Source organism: Uloborus diversus, chromosome 6 (genome assembly GCF_026930045.1).
Source record: "Uloborus diversus isolate 005 chromosome 6, Udiv.v.3.1, whole genome shotgun sequence".
Classification (NCBI taxonomy): Eukaryota; Metazoa; Arthropoda; class Arachnida; order Araneae; family Uloboridae; genus Uloborus; species Uloborus diversus.
In genome coordinates this window covers 122321557-122340191 of record NC_072736.1, presented here as the reverse complement: position 1 = coordinate 122340191, position 18635 = coordinate 122321557, and the positions used below count along the sequence as shown (strand labels likewise).

The 18635-nt window shown below is 32.8% G+C and overlaps 1 protein-coding gene across 1 annotated transcript in view; it reads left to right on the top strand.

Annotated features, from left to right (window-relative positions):
• LOC129224475 (endothelial cell-selective adhesion molecule-like) overlaps positions 1-18635 on the top strand; it is a 112285-nt gene that overhangs the window by 64902 nt on the left and 28748 nt on the right. The gene's annotated exons all lie outside the window — the stretch shown is intronic.

Genomic DNA, 18635 nt, shown 5'->3' with positions numbered 1-18635 from the left:
TTTTAAATTAAAAAACTGTAATTTTGACGAGAACGCAACACCGCCAGATCAGAAATGAAAAGCTTAAAATTATAAATATAGCCAGGCACGGACTGAACTAAATATATTGGAAGGCGTATAATCTCAATTTGTCGAACGGAACTTACATACTTGCGATTAATAAAATAATGGTGCATGCACACATTAAGTACGCACAGTTAAGTACAATATGTAATAAATTTTGGACATTCCAAAATTCAAAAATTGCAACATTACAATTGTATCCAAATTTGCCGAATCGCCAGACAAAATTTTCCCAATATGGCAATTTTGGGGAGGGAATAGAGACTTCCCATGACCTCCCATCGAGTGCCTTTGAATATATTTTCTAAAATTATTTTTAGGTTCACAAGTTTCAATGGTACTAGTGCATTTTTCCTGAAGTAAAACTTTAATTTCCTACTGACGCAAATATAAAACTTTTAAAACACAAGGGTTTCGTGTTTGTATCTAAAAATGCTTTTTATTTATTTATTTATTTTTTTTGAGTGCTTCATTGATGAGTTTTTTAATTATTGTTATTTTAGTTTTGTTCGATAAGTATGAAAGCTGGCTCCAGATTTCAGAGAATTTTGAGTCGTTCAGACATCAGAGTATTGCATTTCCAGAGGGGCAAATTCTTCAACAAAAAACATCAGTAAACTTGATACTGTTTACATGTCTCTCGGTTACGTTGTTATTTTATTTATTTATATTTTATTCATCGAATTATGTACAGGATATAAAAGTTACTTACGCTATAGCGTAAAGTTTATCAATAAAATATTTAAATGCAAACTGTTGAAGAATTTAAAACTGAACATAAGAAAGAAAAAGAAAAAAAGAAGAAAGAAGTCAATCGCGATACGCTAAAAATTTACTAGAAAACATAAGAATTTAAATTTTAAGTACTCACATCCTATATAACACAAAATATAATCGTAAACAAAGTCTAATGTTCTAATAACTTTAAATACGATCAAGAAACGAATTGATTTATTTATTTGAAACAGTTTTACAGTTTTTCTCTGTTATTTAGCAAAGCAGTATTAAACTGTAGGAAAATACAGTATATTACTTTAAAAACAACAATTATTTTTTGCAGTGTGCGGAAATCCTGAAAATTGAGAGATAGACAGTAGAGATAGCTGATTCTGTTAACTTGCCAATGAAATTCACAAAATTAGGAGAGGGAGAGTGAGAGACTTTAATTTGGAGCAAAGCAAAAATAAAATATAGAAATAAAGTGTTGCTTCTGTGCTTTAAAAGGGAAAATACTGTAGGTTTCTGATAACTGTCAACGAATAGAGAAGGAGTCTAGTTAATTGCTGGTTCAGCTACTCTTCCAACGAATATCCTGAAATTTAGAAGGTGAGAGAGATTTTTTTTCTTTTTTCATTAGAACAAAGCAGAGTGGAAATAAAATGAAAAAATGTTACTTTCGTAATTTGAATGTGACAGTAGGTTGCTGATTCTGCTCGACGGAGAGAGAGAACCTGGGTTCACAATGTATTACTATCCTTCATTTAGAAAATTTCAATGTTTTTTTTAAATGTATTTTTACTTCCTTTTACAAAAAAGGAAGTATTGTATTCGCGAAAAAATTTTCACTCAAAAATCGGGCTTAATTTCCGTTTTGCTCACCCTCGAATGAATGTTGAGTTTGTTTTTCAACCCGACCACACGTGGATATATGTCTAGGACCGTACAGACACTCGAAATATTTATTTTGACGATCCCCGAGTTATTTATAACGAGTTTTCTCGTGACATCTGTATGTACGTGCGTATATGCGTATGTGTGTATGTGTGTATATATGTCGCATAACTCAAGAACGGAATGTCCTAGAAAGTTGAAATTTGGTACTTAGACTCCTAGTAGGGTCTAGTTGTGCACCTCCCTCGGATGCTCTAAAAAGGGTCTTTTGCCCCTTTTTTGAGGGAAATCATTGTTAATTCCGATGTAAACTCAAGTGGTGTTATAATTTGGCGGACACTTGGTGATATATCGCCAATCTTTCGGTCGCCAAATTTTGTCGCCAACTTGGCGACAAATTTGGCGTTTTTTTTTATCTGGTTTCAATTATGCCGCTGTTGGTGATATTTAGAGAGTAAACTATTGAATCACATTAAAACTGCCAATAATGAAGAAATGTCATTAAATTGGAGTAAAAGGAAGTCATGTCATGCACACATCAGCTCGTTTTTTCTTCAAGATAACGTATATCTGTCTCTGCAACTCTACTTAATTTACGAATCAGCGCTAACAAATACAGCGGTAGAAGAAAACGTGAGAACCCACTAGAAGATCGTATTTTTTGCCCAATGTTAAAACTTTCCATCGCTTTTCTATCGCAGTTTTAATAAAACCTCCAAAATAATCACGAGAGAGAAATAATCGAAAAAAAAGGTATAAGGCTCTAGCAATAAACTGGGAGAAAAAAAACAAGAAAAAATATCTGAAGAATTGGAAAATATTCCAGAATGAAAACAAAAGGAATGCACTGAGAATATGTTTTATTCGGAGCTTCAAATTCAATTGAAAGGATTTTTGTTGGAAAGATTTATGAAAGAGATTTTTTATGCGTGAAAAGAAATTGAGAATTCCTTTAAAACCAGCTGAGTTTACGAAAATAAAATGATTGGATATTTTCCTGTCGTTAAAAAAATGGAGGTTGCATGCCTTTCGATTCAAGCCCATTTTATTCCTAAAAGGATGTTTTCAGATTGCAGGAAATCTTAAAACTTCAGGCAGAGCACTTGTTTGAATATTAAAGAGTAGATTAGTAATGTAGAGTGTAATAGGGTGAGTAAAGTGTTGGGGAGAAGAAAAAACAAGCATGTATTTTTTAAAAACTACTATGCATGTGGGGCATTCCACGGTATTTTTGACATTTGTGTAGAGTCCGTAACAGGACCTTTTTTGTCATAACTTTTTAATTTACCGTTTGATTTGCAAATTATTTTAATTTGAGCTGGTGTGTTGGTAGGAAAAGATCAAAATAAAATAATATGCTAATCAAACAGTAAATTAAAAAGTTATGGCAAAAAAGGCCACGTTACGGACTCTACATAAATGTCAAAAATACCTTGGAATGCCCCATGTACAATAAACAGTGGCAATTTGTGAGTTATTTAAATGGTGATTCGCTAAACAAATTTAGAAAATTAAGTATGCTTACATAACGCTACTAGCAAGTTATTTATTTTATTTCATTATATTTTTTTATTCTCTTTTTTTTTGTTTTTTTAAAACTTTATGTTATTATTTATGTATTTATATTTTATTTTAATTATTTAATTAATTAATTAATAAACTTTATTGATTTATTCATTTATTCACTTCATTAGGTTATTCTTTCTTTTATTCACTTTATTTATTTATTTATTATTTCTTCAACATATTTATTTGATATATTTTTATTCAAACAAATCAATAACATTCACCCTGCATTTGAGTAGCGCGTCATTTATCATGCTTTTTCAATTTAGAGCACAGTTAGAGCGCTTAGTTTGCCTCGCTTTATTCCATAGTGCTTCTAAAAATAATGCTTTAACGTATTTCATGTACGAATAATAAAACTCAACTAGTATGTTGTGGCCATCACGAAACTTTCTTCTATATTTTTTTTTCTGATCCCTCCCCATGCTTGACGAGGAAGCAATATTCCCAACAAAAACAAAATGACACATGCAAAAACTTGACGACCATCCCAATGTCTGAATTATTGCAAAAGCAAAGCAAAGAGCGAAAATTGAAAGTTATTTTAAAAGCCTTGCTTGAATTAATTACAAATATTTTATTTCTTAACAAACATAAGATGGCAACAGTTAAAAATTTTAAATCATTGAGATAATATTTCCTATCATTTCCATACAATTAAAATCACGAGAAATACGCAGACGACAATCTATTACGATTTATCTTTCTTATTGTTGCATTAATAAAAATATTTTTATTCGCAAAAAAAAAAAAAAAAATCAACACCTCTTGGAGCGATCGGCGTCAAAATAGAACCAAAGCCTGTTTACATATGGATTCACATATATTCCAAATTTCAACCAGAACGTAGCATTAATTCTTGAGATAGGGCACTCAAAATGGAAAAAAAGAACGGGTGATTGCGCTGCCCCCTTTTTAGCTGTTGACACAAAAATAAAATCAGTTCTTATACCCACTAAGGGCTACTTGCCGATAAATTTTTCTTTCATTCCGTTCATTATTTCTTGAGATACAGCAGTCACAATTGACGACAAAAAACGTTCTATAGCTCAACCCCCGTTTGAGTTATTGACACCAAAATTGAATCAGCACCTGTTCCTGTTAATACCAACATATGGACCAAATTTTGTTTGATTCCGCCAGTAACTTCCTGAGGAATAGCAAGCACGCGTCACTCGAAAAACGTCCCATTGCTCCATCCCCCTTGGAGGAATTCGCGCCAAAAACTAATGGGCACAAGTTCACATAGGGGCACATATGTGTACTAAATTTCGTTCGATTTCATGCGGTAGTTTTTGTTGTAGAGCGGCCACAAAAAACTGGTCACACACAGACGTGACACACATACATACACACACACATACATACATACACACACACATACACACACACACACAGACAGACAGACATTTTCCAAAAATGGTCGAAATGGACTCAGCACACCTCAAAACGTTCGAATCCGTCAAAATTCGAAATTCGAAAATTTGCACGAATCCAATACTTTCTTCTATATATTAGATATAGAAGAAAGTAAAAATGAACCAATATAAGAGTCTTATAACTCATATGTCAGCTGAATTCATTTACTATGCATATAACTACATGCTCTAGTGATCAGGGATGCCAAAGCTTTGGTTTCCCTCCAAGATCTTATGTTTTCAATAGAGGTCTTGGTTTAAGGGGATTTTGTTTAAAGTTAGTGAGTTTCGGGCTTTATTGATGAAAAAGATACTTTTATTAAATATTTTAGCGATAAACATAATATTTCCTCTAAATCATAATTTTTAGAAAACGATATACAATGGAATTTTCGTTTATGCACGTGATGAGTAGGTATAAAAAGATTCTGTTGGGAACTAGGGGGGGGGGGGGAGGAGCATAACCCTAGCCCTGGGTGTAATTTTTCTATTCTGTAAATCTTTCTTCGATAGTGCGAATCGTGTCCTGTACGATCTGCATAATTGCACCAGTACATTAACAAAACCCTTTTTTTTTTGCAGGTGATTAAAGAAACTGTTCCAAATAAATACTTATTTATAGATCAATTTTAGTATTTTTTAATTTGCAATTTTTAAGATTAACTACTAACTAGCTACAACAGTTGCAATTGCAAAGAAAAGTGGATACATTTCAATTTTTTTTAATTACATGAACTTGGGTTTTCTTGACCACATCCTAGGAATGTTTGTGTCCAGTCTTGTTTTTTTTTCAAGAAATCCCACAGTTACTAGTGGTCGTGACGAGTGTGGAAGACATACGCAGAGAACAAATTATCAAAGAATTTTGATGAGTAGCCAATTATGGCAATATTTCATCCTCAACAGCACAAGGAAAATGAGCGAACGGAATAATATTGAGTGGTGTGCTTCATTACTCTTGCTTCTCGTCCACACTTGTTCCCATAAGCTGTTTCTCAAGCAACTCTTTTCCACTTTCGCACGTGCGATTTAGGAAGTTACAAGAGCTTCTAACGAGTAACAATATTTTAAGTGTTAAGGGGCCGTTCATCAATTACGTAAGGATGATTTTGGCAAATTTTGACCCTTCTCCCAACATGTAAGGGTAAGTAAGATTTTTCACCCCTCCTCCCCTGTTTACGTAAGATTCCATTTCATTTTTCAAAACAATAAAATAACGAATCTTACATCACTGGAATTGTTATTAAATTCACATTTTTAATTTTTTTTTTTGAAAAACCATTTTTTGTAAAGAAAAATTTACTAAAAGAGACTTACTTGAGACTGAATGTTTTTTCGACAAATATTTTTTGTATATGATGCGACATTAATTAAAAATAAGAGATGCCACACACAGTGCCTATTACGTTTTTTACTTTCCAGAAGCAAATGAAATATGATTCCTGCTAAACCACTTGACCGCGCGATTTCTAGTATAAAATATCGACTTGGAAAAGATGACTTAAGAATGGGTCTGACTCCTCCCTCCCCCAAGTAAGGACATGTAGAGATTTTTCCAACCCCCCTCCTCCTCGCTACCCATCAGGGTTGGCCGGATTGGACCCAATTTGGTTGGACCCAATGGGTTTTTTGAAAAACCCATTTAAAAAAACCCCATTATTTAGCCCACTTTTGGGTTTTTTAAAATTTTCTGAGAAGTTTAAAAAAAAAATTAATTAATTTAAATACTCTTACAATTTAAACTTCTTTTTTATTTGGTCTTCACCACAGACAATGGACATAAAAAATGAATTTTGAACTTTAACGGCATTAAAAAATACTTTAAAGATTTTAAATAAATATATTTAACATCTTTGAATAACTGGTCAATAAATAACTCAAATTATCTTGACTAAGTCCTGTCACGTGTGATTTTCTCAATATTTGTAGCTTGTCCAGAGTAAAATACTCTAGCTTTCATATGAATTATATTCTGCATACCAACACTTCACAAATCTCAAATAAACAAGGTATATTTTTTAGAAATTAACAGGTTTACAAACGGTCGGACAGAAAACAGAATAGGATGTACAGTATTTTCATTATCTTATGAAAAAGTTTAATATTTGTTACTCTGTACACAGAAATAGAAAAACAGGCATTATAAAATTCAAAGAAGTGTCTTGATTAAGCAGGAATTCAGTAAACACGGGAAAACGAATTGAACTACTTGATTTAAACTACTTGAGGTTCTACAGTAGTTTTGCATAACAAAATGAAATACAATAAAGTAAAATGCAAAAAAAAAAAACATGTAATTAAAAACAAACAATCGGTTTTATCACTCGAGAAGTAACTTTGCCTTAACTGTTGGTAATCATGGAAACTAAAAAATCTGAAACTTCACCATTCTTGGGTTTCGTCGTCGTTTATACGTTTCTTCAGAAAATGCTGAATTTTAACTAGTTTTCCAGCTTTTTTTTACCCCAAGACAATTTTTGCCCTTTGTCTTTATACTTACGCTACAATATGCTACATGTATCCCACATTTTCCCTAAAAAAAGACAAAAAAACGCACATTTCTTTTAAAAAAACTCAGCCTTAGTTGGTTTTGTTTGGGTTTTATTTAAAAAAATCCGAAAAACCCTGGGTCCATGGGCTTTTTAAAAAAACCCCGGGTTTTTGCCAACCCTGCTACCCTTACGTAATTAATGAATGGCCCCTAAGTTAAAATTAGCCCATTTACTTCTGCTCTTTAGTATTAGAGTATTAACAAAAAATATAAATAAAAAAAAAAGGCGAGATCATTCACGGAAATGAACACAATAAAAACCGGATGTGTATTTGATTAGATTTCATTTCAATTTTTATGAATGTACTAGGGGCTCCAGCCCATGCTCGCTTTGTTCACCAACATTCGCCACCTTTGGTGACTCAATGCCCCCTGTAGCGGGTGACAATGACTTTAATGCTTTTGTCCCTCGAGATCCTGATATCCCTGGCTCTCCTCAGGATATCCTCAGGACTATATATCCGCCCTTTAAGGTTCAGAGGAGTGAGACTGTGAAATAGCTTCCGCTGGATGCCCCGTATTTAACGGCACCAGTATTCACTTGGTAGATATTGCCAGTCCAGAGATGAGAAAGAGTTAGAGACACACAGACAGACGCGTGCAGGTTTTAATAGTATAGATTCCTCTGCTTTCCTTGTGGGAGCGCGTGCTCTTACGTATGTATGGAGGAGACACCTCTGACACTAAGAGCTCCTGATGAACAAACTGAAAATGCCTGATGATGGGAATGAATTTTGTGTTGCCATGCGAGATGTGTCAAAAAAACTCAAAAATTATTTATTCTTAAGCAAAATTATTCATCAATAAGTTAATTAGCATGAAACTTCTTAAAAAGGTGTTTTATCTATTTAATTTTTTTTCGTTTCTTGTACAGGCACGGAGATATTTACTTTGAAAATCGAATATTTTTTGAAAACTGAAAATTTCCCCCCACCATGTCTCTCCCAGCTAGCACACGAACATTCGGCCAACGTTAGCTTATTACGTTAGACTTATGTCGGCCTCTTACGTTAGAACATACGTTAAAGTGCACCGTCGGAAAACGGTTATCCAACGATTGGTTTCCAACGTTATCTCAGCATTTTTCCAGCGCTGTTCCTACGTAAAATGCAACGGTGAACCAACCAATTCCAAACGTTATTCCAATGTAAATTACAACAGTTAAACTACACTTCTTAACATTATCCCAATATAAATTTCGACGCTTATCCAACAATTTTCCAACGTTAGCTGCAACGTTAGACTGATTATTTTCCGACGCTATTCTGATGAAAAATCAACATTTAAGTAACTATTTCCCAATGTTATTGAAATTTAATATGCGCAACCTTAATAGTGTGCTACCTCAGATTGCTTTCCAGCCTATTTCATTTGAATTTTTTATTATTTTCCCCTCATCAAATCAATATACTTTACCAAATATATATCAAATCATTATTATTTTACAAGCGTAGAAATAGAAATACTAAAAATTAAAAAAATATGCTGAAGCATGAAAATTCTTATATGCTAAAATAAATTAAAATATAGTAGATAAATAGTTGCGTCATGTATAGTACCTATAATTTATGTGACTTTTTGCCCTTTGTGACATCATAACCTTTATTGCTACCTCTGATTGTTCTCAAACCTGTTTCATTTAAAGTTTTTACTATTTTCACTCATTACTTTAATATATTGTTTCAAAGAGTAAAAAAAAAAAAAAAAAAAAAAAAAAAAAAAAAAAAAAAAAATGCAATTTATCATTTCTCTATCATTTACAAACGTTTCAATAAAATATGAAGAAAAATTAAGATATTTATATTTCTTACCTTTTATTTTTCTGAATAATTACTCGAAAATTATCTTCATAAGCATACATTAGTTTCTTTTTTCTTTTTCAGGAAATATTAATTACCAGCAAGGTTATTCTTAAGACAGAATAAAATCTTTGACTTTAAAATTCTGCCATGAAAAATAACCTAGCTTGTTTGAAGGTTCAATTTTGCTTTGACCTGAAATAAGAATAAAAATTAAAAAAAAAAAAAAAAAAAAATCATACGCATACACGTTCAGTTAGTAAATCTTCATAACAATTAAAATGACGTAGGTTAAACTTGAATATCATGAAAAGTACTTATTTTATTGTTTTGCCGAACTATATTATACTCTCCCATTTCATTCAAAAGTTCATGTTCATTGATTTTTTTTTTTTTCATTTTATTATTATGGAAGGAATTTTAATGTATTTTATCCATCAACGAGAAAAGTTCATTCAAAGACACAATTTTATTTCTATGGTAAATTGCACGTGTAATTTGTATGACTAGCAAACTGTTTTTAAATATTGTGCGTTTAAAATTACCTTCAAGGCTAAGCAAAGGAACGACACGAAATTCTGAAACAAATTCAAAGCATTCACAAAATTCTCTAGAAAACTAGTTAAAGCATCTATCAAAAAAAAAAAAAAAAAAAAAAACAGTTCGAATGCGCAAAATTTTTTAAGAATTTCGATTCATCGGAGACCCCCCAAATCGGGAGTCCCCCCCCCCGTTAAAAAAAGAGAAAATTTATTGAAAGAAAGAAAAACAGTTGGAAAAATGAATTGATTTACTTTGGAAGACTTGAACTTGCGAGGATTGAACATTCGCAGTGAGCAAGTACGACACGTGTGAATGTGTATGTGACCCTGGAATGAAAAGAAAATAGCTATGCGCACTCCTCCCTCACCCCTTTCAAATCCTGGGTCTCAACAAGACTGCAGAGGCGGGGGGGGGGAGGGGCTTATGGGACGCATTTACGCACGCTTCGCAGAACGCGCAAATCAGCAACGAGCTTGCAATGAATGGGCATAAATGTGAAACAGGTTTGAAGGTTAGAAATAAGTTGGGAATGCGTTTAGTCGGATATAGGTTGGTTTTAAACCATCCTCCGATGCTTTGAATGATCGAATGAGCGTATGAAAAAAACAATATCTAACCAAAACATATTTCCAACCATTGCGATGCATTTTCAACCTTTCTCCAACGTAAATCCGATGGTTTGTGCTACCTGGGCTTTTTAGAGGGAACTACAACTGTCTCGTAGGAAAGACCCATAACTATCTTTTATTGTCAACACGAAGTCTGATATGATAGTAAAGTGAATGAAAAATGATGCCTAAATTGACGCCAGTTGTATTAATATAAATAAAAAATTCAAAAATACATGTTCATTTTTCGACTTTTATTTGCTCAACTTTGTGGAGTGCACAATAAACATGAAGTTCAATAAACATAAAGAACTACATAGTTTTTATGGCAAATCTTTACTGTTGCTATCAAAAATAAAATTTCTAGCTTGTATTATTTGTACATATGAAACAAAATCTCGTGTCAAAACTACTCAAAATGTCCCATTCCGTCACATGGAATGGCCCTGGACGTTTTCAAGTTTTGAGTAAATCACGTTTAAAATTGCAGTCCTAGGTAGGCTTTCATTGAAATATTTTTCAAAATCATACTGTACAACAGCACCTACCAGGACTACTAGTACCATCTCTTGCCCCAAGAGAGGAGAGGTTCACCTACCATGTGTACTGGTTATCTCCAAGTTTTTAATTTTGCCACTTACATCCCTTTGCTTTTTACTGCCTTATATAAACCACGTAAATATATATATATATATATATATATATATATTAATTTGAATTTTTGGCATCTTGAATTCAAATAATGTTTTTCGCAATCACGAGCGTGTGTGTGTATGAATGCGCGTGTGTGTTTGTGTAGGCGCATGTGTGGGTGAGTGTGTGTGTGTATGCAGTGCTGTGTGTGTAGGAGTGTGTTTGTGTCTGTGCGCAGGCATGAGTGTGTATGTGTGTGTAGGCGATTGTGTATAGGATATGGACGCAACCTGGAGACGGTTTTCGCAAGAGGAGCAGCATCGTGAGGCCGATCGACGCGACGGTGGTTCTGGCAGAGGGAGGTGGTGGGAAAATAAAATCATAGGAACGCCAAAAACAGTCAAGTGAGAACAATAAGCAATCGTTATTGCTCAAAAAAAAAACCTTTTTAATTTGAAAAACGACATCAAATGTATTCTCCCAAATCGATTAATCATTACTTTTCGCTAAATTCTAATTACTACTCCATTTTTTAAATAGTAGTAGTTTAAAACCAAGTACTTTTTTTTCATAATTTTTGAATTAATTTTAATAACATTCAATAAATATTTCAAGCAAAGTAGACTAAACCCTTAATTAGCGAGGTGATTTTCTTTTTTTTGCAGCGTAAATGGTAAGACGGAATGAGGAAAACACCAACATATTATATTTCACTTGCACCCCACAATCTACAATAGTTAGCAAATTAAAGTAGGAAATTTTCCAATGATTTTTGTGCTATTTATTTAGACACACGGCAATGTGTCAGCCAAGTTCGGAAATCAGGCAACACATCTGCCAGTGTGTATCTTACACGAACCATTTCAAGCTACTTTTGACCTCCTCATTTCTCAAAAACTATTAAATCCACGTGCTTGGAATTTTGTATGTCTAATAGAGCTGCATAGTAGACCTATAATCCTAAATTTCATGAGTGTACCTCTTATAGTTATGGAATTATTAAGATCTGAAAAGTGTTATTTTTAACACTGACTCACTCACTCACTCATCAAAATGTTTACGAATTTCCAAGTGTATCACATACTTGAAATTTGGCATAAAGATAAATTTTCATGCATATGTAAAAGGAAAAATCTAAAAAGTCAAAAAAACTAAATTAAAGTAGCAAAAATTACGCCATTTTTATGAGCATCACGGCGTAATCACTTTACCGCGCGATTGCAAAATATTTCGCCAAATAAATCAAAACAAAAGGGCTCGTCAAACGTTGCCAAAACAAGGTTGTTGATGTTTTAAATTAACAATTAAATTTCTAACAAAAATGGGGCTTTAAACAATACTTTAAATTCCGCTAAAATGAAAAATGATCCATCAAATAATTAAAATTACAAATCTAGAGCTAAGCCTTTAAAATCAAAAATAACCAGCTTTAAAATTTATAAAATCTTTAGATCTCAATTAAATTCAAAATTTTACAGGTGGAGCAAAAATGGCAGCAATAATTTCACCAACTGAGAAATATTTTCGCCAATTCTGCATATTTTACGATCTACGTTATGATTATCCCCCTGAACAATAAATTCCAGACAGATTTTGAGATGAGTCAGCAATTTTCCTAATTGTCGACAAATCGGAGGACGTCAAAGACCAAGAACTAATGTACTTTGGCCTTGCTGATAAATGGGAAAAACAGACGATTACTGCCTAAAATTGGCGATCGCACCAAGTCCCCAGCTATCGAAATATCTTCAAAACTTCTAATAAAGAGAAACCGCAAACCAATGAACCGTAAAAGCAGGGGAAAAAAAAGGAAATCATATAGTTCCATACGCTTTTGCATTTATAATCGTCTGAATTAGAACATAACCTTTGATTTAGCTTTTCAAAAGTAATGATATCACAACAAATGTGAAAAAGAAGCCAAGTTCGGTCGAAATAAGGTTCGAGGTAGACTGTGTCCCCGACAAAAAATAGTTCAGATCTAAACTGTTACCAAGTTCCATAGCAGTTCCACATAGATGTTGGATTTTCCCATGTTCTTCAATTTATTTAGAAAACAATTTTTCACTTTCTTTGATAATGGATTTAATACTTGGCAAGTTTGAAAAAAAAATAGCGATGACTAGAACTTGCCGCAAGTTTAAAATCCATTATCAACGAAAGTAAAAAATTGTTTTCTAAATGAATTGAAGAACATGGGAAAATCCAATTTTAATTACTTCTACTTTAATTCATAACGTCTACTTTAATTTATAGAGGGCGCAGTTTTTGTCCTGTTCCATGGGAACGATAATAAAAATGGCAGTTTTGACTGGAAAACTCAATGATGTTGTGTGGTTTGTTTTTACATTTTTAGAATCACGGTTAGTTTTTGTGTACGTTGAAATTTTTCCTCTGGCGCAACGTACATATAATTGGAGGCACCGGTGGGGTGTCTGAAAAAAATTGGAATTTTTATGGAATTAGAAAAAGCCGCTGACTTTGGTATGGAAGATACAGAAGCAAAAAAGCTCCGTGAGCGAGCTAAAGCCTCATTAACCAAACAACGTTTTAAAAGTTTTTATTTACGCCAACAGCTCTAGCGAAAAAAGTATATTAAAAGATTTGAAACTTTGCTAAAATGGTAATTGAACATATAACTGTGATAGAAACCTCAAAAAGTTAATGCACATGCAATCTGCGGTTTTGAAATAATGATCAATCAAACTTAGGGGAGCAAATACGTTTTTCGGGGGGATTTTTCAAACATTTGCTTCTAAAACCTGTTTTTAGTTAATTATTTCCAAATCGGAAGATCATATCGCTCTCTGGTATCTAACGAAGAGATAGACTCAAAAAGTGTTACAAATTATGATAAAGTGAATGCACTGGAAGTAATAAGGAAATGGTGTTTTTTTTGCTAAAAATATGACTTTTTTAAAAATTAAAAACAAACTGTAGCAAGTTTTTTTTCACCAAATCAGTAGTCAAAATGCGTTATTTATGTCATATTTAATAGTTGTGTAAAGTTTTAGAAAGGTTCAGTAAATATTGAAGAAAAAAATATTTAGGATGTTCGCCTACCTGAAATGCGAAAGTGAAATTCCTCTGGATAAAAGGCACCCTACCTCAGCAGTTAATGGTTAAAGCAATGTTAAATATTTGCTTCAATTTTTAATTACTCAAAGCGGAACATTTCATAATGTAAACAAATTTAACCTATAATTAAACATTACCCTCGAAAATCCCAGAAAAGATTTCTTTGTTCAGAAAAGAATCCTGAAGCCGAACACTTAACTCTTGTAAAATACTCCTGATCGTTCTGTTTTTAAAACAGGATTTTTCTTTCTAATTCCTGAGTGTTTTTAGTTAGTTTTCGTTCGCTTCCGTAAAAATAGAAAACATCTGAAACTTTTTCAACGCAATCTAAAACTAACAATTGAATCCCACGATATTTTTTTTCACTTTCCCTTTGATTCCCTATTCAATACAATCTATTTACTTTCAACTTGGAACTTTTTCGCAACATTTTTCCCACCTTTTTTTTTTCTTCCAACGATATTTTATTCCAAGGCTTAATCTTTCGCTTCTATTATTCTTTGTATAAAATTCTTTTTTCGTTTTCACCTTGATTTCATATCAAGGAACGAAATGTGCAACAATATACTCTAGTGGAAAATGGTATTGAGGATCTAAACTCTGATAAGTGTTTGAAAAGATTATTCAAGCGCCCTGGAGTGGCAGACATAAGAGGTACAAGTTTCATTATTTGAAATTTCTTTTCTGGCAAGAGATTCTTATGAGAAAATGTATTTCATTGAAAAACATTAAAGAATTTCATCCATTCTGTCGTTTCGGGAAACATATTTTTTTACTTGATTTTCAAGAAATATTTCGATCAACAGCTGAATAAAATTGCACGAACGTAAATGATATTTTTTCATTGCTTTCCAAACCGTGATACCAACCGTTGTGACTTGCAAAAAGTGTTCATGAATTCGGCTAATGAAGGCATTTATTTTATTTATAGAATATTAGGTAATGAATATGTATATTTTTTCTTGATTTTTTGCTTGTAGAATATTAAGTAATCAAAACATATTTTTTACTAGATTTTTAAGAAATATTTCGATTATCAACCGAATAAAATTGCACTTACATTACGAGATCCCACTAGGCTTGACCTACCCTCATCGAGTTGCCTAAAATTGTTACCATAGATGAAGAGTAAAAGTTGCAAATAAAACATGAAAGTATAAGAATTTCTACCTCTTTCACGTAACCTAATCAGGGTTGCCACTGGTTGAAAGATGCCTAAAAACCAGTAATTTGCCCTCATCGAGTTTCCGAAAATCGGTATCATAAATGAAGAGTAAAAGATGGAAATAAAACGCTAAACTTAGGTAGCCTCTCCTTTTCCGGTGCCTAAGCAGGGTTGTCAGGGGATAAAATTTTTTCAATAAGGGAGATAATTTACCCCTCATCGAGTTTCCGGAAATGGTTGTCATTAATGAAATGTAAAAGCTGTGAAGAAAACGTTAAATTAGGGTTGCCTACCTTTTTCCGGTCCTTAACCAGGATTTGGCAGGGACTAAATGGTGCCCAAAAATGAGTAATTTACCCTCATCGAGTTTCCACATAAGTTATATAAAAAAATGTGGGTAAAAATATCAAAGCCGATCATATAACCCATCGTTAAGTTTGTTTAATGAATCTTCTTTATCAGTTTAGGACTTTATACAGTCTGTGTAAAAACTTTAAGTCCAGTGCACTTTTTTGAAAAATTGGACACACCTTAATCTTAGGATCAAAAAGTCATATGAGTGATAATTATTAACCTTAAATACAAGTAAAAAAGACAAAAACATTGCATTATAAATGTTTCATTATCAGAAAATATTACAGATCAATATTTGAACCTGAGTAAAATCTTTAAGGCCAACATAGAAAAAAGCATATGAGGACAAAAATTCAAATATTTATAAGCTTGTGTGTCAGCCATTCCTTCAAATATTCTTGTTTTCATGAATGAAACTAGTTTTTGACAAAATTCGAGATGTATTTTTAACCATTCATCTTCGATGGTAGATTTCAGCTCTATTGATGAAGGAAAATGTCTCTTTTACATAAACTCTTCGTGCTAAGTCACCCAGTAAGTTCTCTATTGGGTTAAGATCTTGAGACTTAGTTGGTTATCTCAAAGTTTCAACATTGTTTACTTGGAGACTATGTTTTGCACTGTTACTCGGATGGATAGATGCATTGTTCTGCTGATATTTTCAATTTTCTCCAGCAATAAATTCAGCATTTGGTAAAAGATGACTTGGGAGGACATTTTGATATGCTTGTGAGTTCATTTTATCTGAAACAAACGCAACTGAGCACACAACATTATAAGCAAAGCACTCTCAAGTTCTGACAGAGCCTCCATCTAATTGGTGCTTGTACAATATTTCTTTTTCATTTCGTAAAACATGCCAATAGTACTTCCGTCCATTTGGTCCATCCAAACTCCATTTCTTTTCGTTAGAAAAAATTATTTGTATTCATTGGCTATCCCAGGTCATGATTTAATAGCTAAAGTTGAAACACTCTATATTGTGCATTTTCAATAAATGAGGTTTAAGCAATTTTGCAGTATTGATAAAACTTCCACACCTCCTAATTGTGTTATATATTGTTTTTGACAAACATTTAAACCTATCGTCTGAATAAGTTTCCTGGTTGAGTACTTTTCAGGTAATGTAATAATTTCCGAACTCTTCTTCCATGAAGCGAGGACAAAGCTTTAAATTTTCCCGGGTTTTCTTTTTACCCAAATTTTGTTTAAATCATACAAAAATGTTGACTTCAGTCTTCGATCTTTCTATTTTTTCGCAATAGTACGCCAACTTATCCTTGTTGAAGAAAAAGCTTCAATCTGCCCTCTTTTTCGAACAGTTAAATTTTTACCTTACGATATCGTCACAAGTAGGACAAAGACTTTAAAGAAATTAATCACAAAACTGCAAGTTGAAGGGTTTCCAAAATCTTGTTAACTGAGGTGACATTTATTACAGTACTAGGCGTACCCGTACAGCGATGCCCGTGCAAAAAATTTAATGGGAATCCGTTGAATAATAATAAAAAAAAAAAATGACGCCCCCTCCTCCTCTGATGTGAAATGATCGTTTTTCTTTGTATAAAATGCGTACACACCTTTTTTTTTAAAAAAAAAACAACTATTTAAGTTTCTTTGGAATTTAAAACTTTTCGTTAAATCATTAAATTAGATTTACAGTTGCTTTAAAACTATTTAGCGAGTGAAGCGGTTTTTACTGCAATTTAAAATATTTCGCCAAATGAACAAAAAAATACATTGAATAATATCTTTCAAATGTAAAAATAATTCCGCAACTCTATTGTTTATCGCCAAACTTGCCCAGCAACCACGCTATCAAAATCCATCGGTCTAACGAAAAAAAAAAAAAAACATCCCGTGGAACATTTAAAAATCATCGTCAGAAAAAAAGAAGAAAATGTCGTACATTTTACTCGGATAACAACAAATCAAAAGTTTCTTTTATTTCAAAACAAATCGCCAAAACAATGAATTATATTAACGGTTGCCTTAAAACAATAATCCGAAACTGAACCCCCTGCTCAGCGCCTAACGTGCCAAGCGACCACGCTGCCGGAATCCAGCCCTTTTGCGAGTGAAGCGGATGTTTTTTCTTTGGCAGTAATAAATGTTTGGGGATATTTCGTTAATTAGGAATCTGGTGATCTTTCTTCATTGGCGTTAATTTTTGGTTCCAGCGCCTGCGCGAGAAGTATTTTTGGAACTACTTTGATATACCCCCTCAAATCGGAAATTTGGCGACTTCCAAAAATTGTTGCCACAAAACTTTAAGAAAAAAACTCAAAAAATGGTACAAAATGCAAGAAAATACTAAATTTGGCAACAGCAAAATAAGAATCAGCAACCCTAAAAAGTCCGTAGGGAGTGCCAGATTTGGCGTGTAATTTTTTTTTTTGGGGGGGGGGGGGGTTATCAAAGTTATATTGTATTTTTCTTTACAAATCAAAACAAAGAGATCGGAAACATCTATTCATGTAGGGTTACTATAAATCAGCAGGGTTACCAAAATAAAATTATTTACGCCAAAAATGAGACGATCGGACTAGATTCCCAATTATCGAAATATACCTAAATGTTTTGCCAAACAAACAAAAGGGTATAAAATTACATTAACAATAGCTTTCAAATCTTTATATATTAAGAGCTGCGTTGCTCGGTCTACCTTGAGAACAAAAATTGTGGTAAGTGACATATATTCAACAATTAATTAAAAGAATAATTTAATAACTTAAAGAACAACTAAAATAAAAGAAAAAAAACACCATGCAAAATTACCCTTTTAAACAATGACGACGGATATTAAAATACTTTTAAGAAATTAAAATGCGAACGATGGATTTTAAAAGCGTAACCATGGAAACATGAAATAAAATAAGTTTAAGAAATCAGATGCAAAATGGATTTGGATTCAAAAAGCGTAACCATGGAAACGCGAAAATAAAATGGTTGACAACCTGAATGAAAATGACATATTTCGAAATTGATTTAAAAACGCTTGTAACTTTTTTCCTTTGAAGATAGAAGCTAATTTTTTCGACCACAGGTCGAGAAAGATCTGGAGTAAAAAATCTCGCTTTTTCCAATGCTGCCAAAAAGAAAACTGTGGGACAATTCCTTCACTTTTTATTGACAGATTTAATGAAGAAAGTAGTACATAAATTTCAGCTAAGCCTAAAAAAGTTCGAGCTAAAAACGATTATTACTCCCGCCGTAATTAAGTTAGAGCATTGAAATAAATTGTTT